Here is an 11692-nt window from a genome sequence, read left to right on the forward strand (position 1 = left end):
AAAGTATACAAATTTTAAGGGCAATGAACTTTCCTATAGGGAAGAACTCTGTCACTAGCATCCATGCCAAGAAACAGAAACTTATTAGCTCAGAAGCCCCGCTTTGTGCTTCTGTACAGACGTGTCACCCACTCAAGGATAATTGCTAGATTGACTTGAACAACATAGTTTAGTTTTGTCTGTATTTGTGCTTTATGTAAATTGAATCATGTCATGAATACTTTGTCTCTGTCTTGCTTTTCCTCAAAATTATGACTTTGAAGTTCATTTCATTGTTGAATATAGTAGGTTATGCTGCATATGGTAGATGATATATTCTCATTGTTGTATAGTTTTCCACTGTGTGATTATACCATAATTTATCAAGTCTACTTTTGATGGGTATTTGGTAGTTACCAGTTTTTGGTTCTTGCAAATCGTGCTGCTATCAACATTCTAGTCCACAATAACGGATGTCTGTGGGGTCTGTGGAATTGCAGTTCCATAGGACTTGCGTATTTTTAGCTTTAGTGGATTCTGCAAGTCTTGGCAATTTACCCTACCACCAAGTTGCATGAAGGTCTTGGTTGCTCTACATGCTCATTAACATTTGGTATTTGTTATCTTAGCTGTTCTGGTGAGGAAGTAATGGTGTTTCATGTGGTTCTAACTGACATTTCTCTAATGACTAATGTATTTGAGCACCTTTTTATAAAATTTTTTCTCTTTCAGCTGTACATTGAATTTTTAAATACCAAAATTATGTGGGGTTTTTTTTAGGGTTTCAGAAAGATTTTTCTGTGTTGAGAATTCTCTAAAGGAATATCAAGCTGTTCTAAAGAACTGAAATTTGAGCATAGTTAAAAGAAAGTGACCATTTAGAGGAGGATTTTATTTCAACACTAACATTAAGTTTAGTTAATTTCTATTACAGTTCTGTAACATTTTATTTTTATTAAATAGAACCCTGGAAAAGGCATATACAATCAGCACCTAAGCAAAATGTTCATCATCTAAACAATGTTCCAACTAAGAAAGCTTATCCATCCATCCAAGGAAAAAGAAGAGTTCTTTAAAGGTAAACACAGATGATTTGGGGGATTTTAACAAAACTGCTGCACTCATCTCTAAACAGTTTGATAACAATGCCCCAGGATGGGGTTTTGGATCAGGGTTGAACAAAGCCAGATACTTAAAAATCAGATTTCTTTGGGAAGGAGTGACCATTGAAATGAAAACAGAAGTTGTTAGTGAGGTGTCTGGGAAAACTCTTAAATGGAGGCCTACTCATAAGTAGGCACACCCCTTTTTTCTTTCTTCTTCTTCCTGTATGGAATACAGATATGATAGCTGGAGCTACAGCTACAGCATCTATGTTAGTTGAAGACGTGACCTTGAAATCTCTTCCTTAAAGCCTGACTTTTAGGTTAATTGAGTGAGATGTAAGGAGACATATTTTTGCAAAAGTGACTGATTTTCTCTCCCATATTTATGCAGTTATAGGTGGTAGCTGTACAACTGCCACCACATTTGGAGCTAGGACTGGCACCAAGTTATTTAAAGGGAGTGATCTTAGATGGCAAAGACAGGATTAAGAGTTATGCCTTCTTATCCAGGCCTACTATTTCACATGATTCAAGGCAGTGAACTCTTAAGGTAGAAGAAGATAATCAGAATATAGATGAGAGTAAATAAAAGATGAAAATGTTCAGGCTTAAAATTATGTTTAAATAAGACCATAATCCTACTTAGTTGTTTTTGTTTTGTTTTGTTTTGTAGACGGATTTGTATTGCAACAACAATATTGAGTCTTACGTTTAACAGCCTGAGACTGTTCAAAGCAATAACCAGGCCCCAAAACCCACACCATCAGGAAGTGGGCTCTTAAAACTCCATAGTCTCCAAAAAAATTCATATTATACAATACCTACTTCAGATGTGGCTATGGATATTAAGGGTAGTGAAGAAATTCCCAGAGGACACAGCCAGGACCATGTAAAACAATGAGCAAAAGAAACCCTTCGAGAGAGCAAAAACGGGGGCTGCAGGGGCTAAGGGATGGCTATCCCAATAAATCTAATCCAGAGCAATGGATCAAAGGCAGCTGTGTGGTTTCCATTCTCCCCTTTTCTCCATGGTGGTATATTGGGTGTATTGGGGGTAGACAAGTTATCTTTTCTTGTATGAGTCTTCAATATGGTGAGATACATCTGTTTTTGATAAATAGAACTGTGACATCACTCAGAGGTCTGGGACTCTGGGGTTGTCCCCTTAGGGTGGAGATAAGTGAATGCTTTGTATAGAAGAAAAGATTGAGACTGCAAACTCCATTTCAAGATCCATTCCTTCTTTCCAAGATAAGTCTGATTTTATTTTGGGCAGAAAATAACCTAAACAATTACAGTTCTTAGCCTCCTTTGTAGCTAGGAGTAGCAAAAGAGTTGCATGCAATTGGTTGTTTTATTATTAATTCAGAAAAGTATAATTGAAAAAGCAAATATTGTTCATTAGATAACTCACTTGATATTTTTAACAAAATTATTGAGGTATAATATACTTATCATAAAAATTTATCCATTTTAAGTGTATAATTCAATGATATTAGGAAATTTACAAAGGTGTGTAAAGATTACCATAATCCAGTTTTAAAATATTTTCATCACCCCAATAAAATTCCTGATGACAATTAATCCCTGCTTCCAGCCCCAGCCCCAGGCAACCACTAATCTGTTCCTATAAATTTGCCCTTTCTTGACAGTCCATACAAATACAATTATACAATATGTGGGCTTTTGTGTCTGACATCTTAGCACAATGTTCACAGTTTATCCATGTTGTAGTGTGTATCAGGATTTCATTCTTCTTTATTATTGCAAGAGGATGTACCACCTTTTGTTCATCCATTTACCAGTTGATAGACATTTGGGTTATTTCCAGTTTGGGGCTGTTAACAAATAATGCTGTTATGAGTATTCACATGCAAGCCGAAGTGGCTGTACCATTTTACATTCCCACCAGCAGATGTGAGGTTTCTTGTTTATCTATATCCTTGCAAACATTTGTGATTGTCCTTTTTATTATAGTCATTCTAGTATGTGTGAATTATTGATACTGAACTAGAAATAGTGCATAAATATGGCAAAAAATGCAAATGATACAGGAAATCATACAGTTAATAATTGAAATCACATTTACCCCACCAAACCCTATCCCACAAGGTAAACAACACGTTTCTATAACAGTACACATACTGTACTGAAAGTCATATATATATATTATAAAAATGTATAAATAGATATAAATATAAATATGTATACAGTTAAATATAAAATATGTATTTATTATTATTTGCTGTTTATCAAAAGAAACCATGCATCTTTTCTCACCTTATTTTTTTTAAATATAAGAATATATCTTGGAAACCTTTCCATATCAGCACATCCAAATCAACCTAATTCTTTCTATGTCCTTTATTTGGACCTACCATAGTGTGCTGGTTTGTATATATTATGTCACCTAGAAAAAGCCATGTTCTTTGACCCAATCTTGTGGGATATTGGGATTAGGTTGTTTCCATGGAGATGTGACCCATCCAACTGTGAGTGACACCTCTGAATGTTTCCATGGAGGTGTGGCCCCATCCATTCAGCATGAGTCTTCATTATTTCACTAGAATCTTATAAATGAGCTGACAGAAGGACCTCAGAGCTGCAGCTTAGAGAAACATTTTGAAGATGGCTGTTGAAAGCTGACGCTGACATTTTGGAGAATGCCATTTTGAAACACAAACTGGGGGCAAGCAGATGCCAGCCATGTGTCTTTGCAGCTAACAGAGGTTTTCTGGACACCATAGGCTGTACTTCAGCAAACGTACCCCGTTGTTGATGCCTTAGCTTGGACACTATTATGGCCTTAAGACTGTAACTTTGTAACCAAATAAACTCCCTTTATAAAAGCCAATCCATTTCTGATATTTTGCATAAAAGCAGCATTAGCAAACCAGAACTGATTTTTGTACCCGAAATGGGGTCAAAATCTGTTCCAGTTTGCTAATGCTGCCATTTTGCAAAACACCAGAAATGGATTGGCTTTTATGAAGGGGGTTTATTTGGTTACAAAGTTACAGTCTTAAGGCCATAAAGTGTCCAAGCTAAGGCATCAACAATAGGGTACCTTCACTGGAGAAAGGCCATTGGCATCCAGAAAACCTCTGTTAGCTGGGAAGGCACATGGCTGGCATCTGCTTGCTCCCAGGTTGCGTTTCAAAATGGCATTCTTCAAAATGCCAGTGTTAGCTTTCAATGGCTGTCTTCAAAATGTTTCTCTAAGCTGCAGCACTGAGTTCCTTCTGTTTGTCAGCTCTTTTATATGGCTCCAGTGATTTAATTCAGACCCACCCTCAATGGATGGGGTAACACCTCCATGGAAATTATCCAATCAAAGGTCTTTCCCACAGTTGACTGAGTCACATCTCCATGGAAACTACCCAATGCAAAGGTTCCTACCTAATCAAGACTAAATGCATCTGCCCCCACAAAATTGCATCAAAGAACATGGTGTTTTAGGGGGCATAGTACATCCAAACTGGCAAACATAGTTTATTTAACTGGGCGTCTATTAAATGGACTCTGATTGTTTTCAGTTTTTTCTCTCTATAACAGTGTTACAACAAAATCCTGGAATTGATAGATATTTGAAAATTCAGTCTTGGTTTCGATTAGCTCAAACATTGCTAAAATGGGCTTTGCCACTACTTCCTCCCTGATGCTAATTTCTCCTGATCCTTTTCCTTTGCAGTTCACAAACTGGCCTCTCATTTAAAATTGATAGAGCTTTCGAAGAACCTGCCTATATTAAGCATATACATTTTACCTCTGCCATGGGACAATATTCTAGTGAACTTGAACAATCTGAATTCCTCTATCAATGCTTTTCAAACTGTGGTCTTGACCATCAGCATTGGCATCACTTGGGAACTTGGAAATGCTAATTTGGGGCCCTAACCAAGACCTATAAATCAGAAACTCTGGGTGGGGTCCAGCAATCTGTTTTAAGAAACCCTCAGGGTGATTCTGATACAACCTCAAGTTTGAGAACCATTGTCCTATATTTAAACCACTCTACATTAAGAATAGCATAGTATCATTTCTATAGACACGTCATTAAAATTATGTACAGCTTTTCCATTTCCATTGTACTCTTATTTATATTTAATAATATCCTGTTTTCCATGATGTCAAAAATAATCAAAATGCCTACAAATTATAATGAAATTAAGTAAAACATTTTTTATCAAATTACAAAATAACTTTTCTTCACAGTGGTTTAGGCCACACCACCTTCGTAACTCTGCAAATGAAAAGAATTCCGGACAAGATAAATAACAAGAGAAAATTCATGGGGGCCACCATGAAAATCTCAAGTGTGGAGGCCTGTGGAAACGACTCTGATGGGTAGTTGGTGCTTATTGAGTAATAGTGGGAAATTCACTGGAAAAAAGGGTGGTCCCAGATCATGGAGGGCCTTAAAAGGCAGCAGGTGAGTTTGAATGTTTAAAATTCCTTTCTCTTTTTTCTAATTTTAAAAAAAGTTATAATTATATTTTAAATCACAAGAAATAAAAAGTCACCTTCTTCAAAATGGTAATATTTGAACATTGTGCAACCAATTTCAAGAATGAAAATAAGTAAATATAAATGCCTGATGGCAACAACCTCACTGATATATGTTAAAGTGTTAAAGAATGTGCTGTACAACTGATAATGGCAAAAATACAATTACTAAGAATTTTAAAGATACAATAGTTACCAATCAAATGTTTTATATCATTAAAAGATTTTTATCCACGTTTACTCTCCCCTGGAATGATAAATATTATCAGATGTGATTGTCCTAAATCCACCTTTAAAATTATACTAGCCATATAAAAAAGCATTTATTTGTTACGCCTGTCTTTCCCACCAGCTCCTTGAGAGCACAGATTGTGTCCTATTCATCTTTGCCAGCACAGTGTTTCACACACAGTAGGTAGTCAATGAATATTGGATTGAAATGATTTAATCTTCTTCATCTCAAATATTCTCAAAGAATTACCACTCCCACAGGTATTTGGACTTATGTAATATCTTTTATACCTTGAATGTTTCTATTTTTCCCCAGCAAGAATTAGGGCAATAAGCAATAATCTTAATCTAAGTATTGTAGAGTTGTATTTTATTCAAAAATTTAATAAGGAAATTAGCTTTCCATAGAAACAATGTAGAGTGGAATAAAATGAATAAAATAGTTCCTATTCTCTATAATGTCTTATTGTTATGATATTAGTAATACAGTAAAAAAATAAACAACTTGTATTATGGCAAGAGGAAATCATGAATCATGTATAACTGAAAATAAATGGAGTAATTCTTTACTAATGACCAATTTTCTATTCTCTGAAACCGTGAAAGATCCCAAGTTCATATAAGGATATAATGTATTAAAAACCCTGACAAGGGTTTTAGAGAGAATATAGGCAGAAATGAATAGGAGAATTGTTATTGGAAGTTACTAATAATTGTAATGTGAGCAAGATGGGTTTTATGCTTCATTTTAGCATTCTTTTTCCAACAAAAGCTCTGATTTCAGTGTAGCAGACTGTACCCATGGATGGTGCTACCTAAACTGGATCCAATCTGGCATCTCAGTTTGCACCTATGGACCACCTAGAAAACCATGCTAGTCCCCAACAGAAATCTGGGATGCAGAAGGCTTTTCTTTGGAACAGGGGCACCTTTTAGGCTGAAACGCTATGGTTACAAAAACGTTCTTTCTGTTCCTGAAATTCTTTGAGAATATTTGGAGATGAAAAAGATTAAATCATTTCAATCCAATATTCATTGACTACCTACTATGTGTGAAACACTGTGCTGGCAAAGATGAATAGGACACAATTTGTGCTCTCAAGGAGCTGGTGGGAAAGACAGACATAACAGATACGTGCTTTTTGATATGGCTAGTACGATTTTAAAGGTGGAACACAGGTTCAGGGAAATTACAAAGTTAGGAGTGGTCAGTTCAACCTAAGAAGACTTAAATAGAAGAGGAGGTATTCTGGGGAAATCTTATTATTAACAACTACTCTCAGAAAACGATAATATACAGAACAATGTACTATGTGCAACCAATGTACTAAATATTTGTGTTATTTTAATTGTCACAATAATATAAGGTAGATGTTATTAGCTCCATTTAAAAAAGAGAATGGAGTTAGATAAATTAGAATGGTTAGGTAAATTTTCCAAGTTTACACAATTGGTAATTGACAAAATCATTATTTGATCTCAGATCAACTTGAATCTGCAATCTTTCTTCTATGCCACCATGCCTACCATATTTTTATGCTATTTCTGTTCTGGAAGAATGGATAGAAATTTCCTGGGGTGTTTGTGTGTGTGTGCAGGCATGGTGAGGAGGAAAGGGCATTTCCAGAGAAAGAAAGAGCATATGCAAAGCAGGGAAATGCAAAGCAGTGTGGTACTTTCAGGGAACTAGCAGAGGTTTTGTTACAGGAACAAAGGAAAGAAGTGAGGGGAACAAGAGCTAGTGATAAATTGTGGGTGGCAACCCTGTAGTGGAGACCAGAAAACAGATTCTCAGGGGCCTTGTAACCAACATAGGAATTTGGGCTTCATTCTGTAGTTGATAAGGGAACATTGAAGGGGTTTTCATTCTTTTGAGAAAATACATTGAGTGCCCATAATGTGCCAGGACTATTGTAATGTAAGATCCCTTCCTTCATGGATCTTGCATTATTTGGAGGAAATAATCAAATAAACAAACAATAAATATATGATTAGACTAATTGCTTAAGCAGTGATGTAAGTCAATAATTTCTGGTATAGAAAGATAATTCTGGATACTTTAAAGGAAGGAATTGAGTGGATAAAGAGTAAAAGGCAGAAAAGTTAGAAGGCAGCTATATCATAATCCATATACAATTCCTCTTCCCTTCTAAGCTGGAAATGTTCTGCAGGACCCAGTCAGTGGTCTGGGATGGCCCACAGCTGTTTTGCATGAAGCTGTGGTTGTATCCTAAGGGAATACAAGCTCAAAGCCAGGGGAAAGAGTTGAAAGCAGGTTTCCCATCCAAATAGAGCTACACAGAAAAGGATCAAAGACAGGAAATAAAAGGGAATGTTGACTTAGACTATCCTAAAAGTTAAAAAGTTGAACTCGATAAAGTGTAGAAGTTAAGACCGTAGACGTTGGAGTCTCATAGAACTGAGTCTGATCCCAGCTCAGCCACTTAACTAGCTTTATGATTTGAGGAAACTTCTCTAAGCCTCAATTTCCTCATCTTTAAAGATAGGAACAATACTTATGCCAGATGATTGGTGAGGGGATTCATTTTTTTATTCAGTAAATAACTTTTGAGATGTTAGAAAAATGTGATGCTTGTTTGATTAAATGAGTTAACGTATGTGCTACATCAGTGCTTCCTGATCCTGGCTGCAAAAGATGATTCATGGAGTGCTTTTTAAAAACACCAGTTCTCTGCCCAACTAAATTCTCTGCTCAGACCAGTTAAACCAGATTCTCTGTAGGTGATTCTAAGGTGCAGCCAGGGTTGAGAATCATGGTACTTGTTATTTGATGAGGATGGAGGGGAAATCAGCTAATACCCCAGCCCATGTACAAATGACTGCAGCTGATTTTTTAATCTATAGCTACTAGCAGAGGGGACTTGGTGAGTGGATTCAATCTATTTTGGCTCCATTTAAATGCCCCTCATCCCAGTTCACCCTCTTTCATGGCAATTTTGACTTCCTCTCCATAACATTCTCCAACAGAACTTTCTGTGATAATGGAAATGTACTATATCTGTTCTCTAATAATATGGGATCCATGAACTATATATAGCTATTGAGCATTTGAAATGTGGCAAATGTGACCAGGAATCTATAATTTTTATTTTATTTTATTTTATTTTAATTAATTTAAATTTGAATAGCCATATGTGGCTTGTGGCTCCTGTGCTGGATAGCACAGCTCAAGAATGATCAATGATCCAACAGTCAACTAGTACCTAGGAAATCTTTTTGCTGATTCTTGATTGGGTACAACTAAAAACAGTTCCCTGGTGAAATAGAAGCAGGAATAGTATTTCAACGGAGCTATTGGATAAGATGTGATGCTTCTTTACAGGATCTGCAGGATGGCTCCTAATACAGAGCAGATGTCAGGTTCACTCAAGAAGTCTAAGTAGCTCCAGTTAGGCATGGATAAGATGAATAGAATCTACAGCTTTTGGAAGGTTTGACTGCTACTGAAGAGAAGCCAAGTCCCCTCCCTTCTTGAAGAGGCCAGACAGTGAAGTAGTTAGGGCATGATGTCCATGAATACCCAATGATCCCCAGAAATTCAAAGACACTCTTGGATCTATTGTAAGGTACTCAATAACTGATAATTTGCTGGAGATCTCCTGAACGTTTTAAGTAAATCAAATGATGCCCGGAGAGTATTACTTTAGTCTTTTGGATATTTTCACTAGAATTGATCTAAAGACAGTGCTACTGAGACAGATCTTGACTATGTAAACCAAAGGTTTATGGGAGGTCTATTTTAGTATATGAATTAGGATATCATCTTCATAAGCAATCTCTGCCCATAAGGTAATGGAAGAATAATATTTGTTTATAAAAATTAAAGGGGCACTCCAACTGTTGAGGTCTTTTTAAATAAACAAGGGTACCTCTAGCATGCCACTTTCTTTTGTTACTATCCTTGATTTAAGACAGATTGTTGGTGTTCTAAACATACAGTTCTAAAAGAGATGATCCCTCAACAGAGGTGAGATCAACAGAAGCAGAGAGTAATCTTAAATGTTAACCACTTGATGCTAGAGTAAAAGGCAAAAAGTCTTATTTTCTTCCTCAAGAAGAACATGAGATTACTTTGGGGAGAGTTAGAAGAACATATTTCCTCCTTCATAAGTTGGTGGCTTAACTTTTTGCACAGGGGCCATGGTTTCAAGGGAGAATATGTTCACACAGTTACATGAATGATGCAGGGGCAACAGCCCTGCCTCTTTATTAGGGAACAATTTTCGGTACATTGTGTTCTTATCTGGAGGAGCCCTGGAGTATCAAGTAAAATGATTTTTTGTAACAGTGTTTGGGCACTGCCTGAGGTTGCGGATGGAAAGCCTGCAGCCTGGGTGAGCATGGTCAACAGTAATACAGGCATCATTCCCATCCTGGAGTCCAGGATTCCCAAGTCCTCCAATATGGGGAGATGTCAGCAGGGTTGAAAGTGTGTGTAGACAGGTTCTCACAGGTAACCATATTCAGAGCTTATGTTCATCATCTGAAGAGCAAGGACAAAAGTTCATCAAATGTGCTCAAGGACATAAAGCTGGTAAACAGCAGAGACAGGTGAACATACACAACTTGGCTCTCATGTCCAGGACTTTCCTTCTTAATATTTATCCCACCACAAGGCCAAAGTCCTTAAGAGTCAGTCTCTCAGTGTCCAGCTGAAATGGACATTTTACCGTTGAAAGAGAGATTGTTGGTTTTGAAAACCAAGTGCTCTAGATAATGTTTTGGAAAATATCAAGCAATTAGTGTAAAATATGTCCCAGTACCAAGAAATGCACAACACTCAGTTTTAGAAATGCTTATGTGAGTGTGTGTGTCTCTATGTGTGTATTAGAGGTTGATTTAAGTAAAAATTGTAATTGTTTTATTTTCAGAATTCTTCTGTACTATCTGGAACATACTTGAACCCCTAAGGTCAAAGCCTCTTTGTTGCTGATGTTAAGAAAGCAGCTCTCTGCTGAAGTTCCAGCTTGCTTCTATTCACTGACATCCCATAGAGCCTTCTGGTGTGGTGTAAAAGCAATTAAATGACATTTGTGCTCCACATGTTTTGAAAATGTCATGGTTTTTTAAGTGTCATATTATTTAGAAATCTATTCTATTTGATCCTACATGGAGAAAAGTCACCTCCATACATTTCTTAACACTTCCAGGTAAAGGAACTTATTCCAAGAAAGAAAATATCTTGCTTTACTTTTTTTATATTAAAATGGGAAATGTATCAGAACCAGTCTTTATAGAGCATTTATTAAACCCCAGTGAGAATACAAAACATACTATTAGCTCTGACTAAACTATGAAAGATATTATTTATAAACTCAGAGAACTTACTCAGTGTGGGAATGTTATTAATGCATGTGAAGTTTAACTGATAATAGGTTTAAGAGGGACGTTGAAAAAGAATAGTAGGGGAGCAACTTGTAAATATTAGATGACTTAATAGTCCAGTATCTTCATACTGTCTTATTTTCTCTACTGGCACCAGGAATGATAGATTATTATTGTTGTTGTTGTTATCTAATCATGTGCCTCTTTTTATGTGAAGATTTGTTTTATTTATTTTTAAAATATTTTACCAGCTTCTAATTTTTCTAAACATTAATTAACATTTTGGTTCCTCTACTTTATAACCCAAATGAAATAAAACTAAATGAAATAATCATTTTATGTATTTGATTAGATTTTTTCCAACATTTGATATTTATTGCACCATTTCAACAACTTTATATTGATAAGCTAATGCTTCAGTGAAAAAAAATAAGTATTTAATTTTCCACTTTTAATAATTTAATTCTTCCAAAGTTATCATAGAGGCTCCGTATATAATATATAGTCATTGTGGATCCCAGAGA

At 36.0% G+C, this 11692-nt stretch overlaps 1 long non-coding RNA gene across 1 annotated transcript; it reads left to right on the forward strand.

Annotated features, from left to right (window-relative positions):
• The first annotated feature begins 358 nt into the window (after positions 1–358).
• LOC119535088 lies at positions 359–11414 on the forward strand. Its single transcript, XR_005217162.1, has 3 exons — positions 359–1057; positions 5301–5517; positions 10715–11414. It is a non-coding gene; the product is annotated as an uncharacterized LOC119535088 (long non-coding RNA).
• The last annotated feature ends 278 nt before the right edge of the window (positions 11415–11692 follow it).

Source organism: Choloepus didactylus, chromosome 5 (assembly GCF_015220235.1).
Source record: "Choloepus didactylus isolate mChoDid1 chromosome 5, mChoDid1.pri, whole genome shotgun sequence".
NCBI lineage: Eukaryota > Metazoa > Chordata > Mammalia > Pilosa > Megalonychidae > Choloepus > Choloepus didactylus.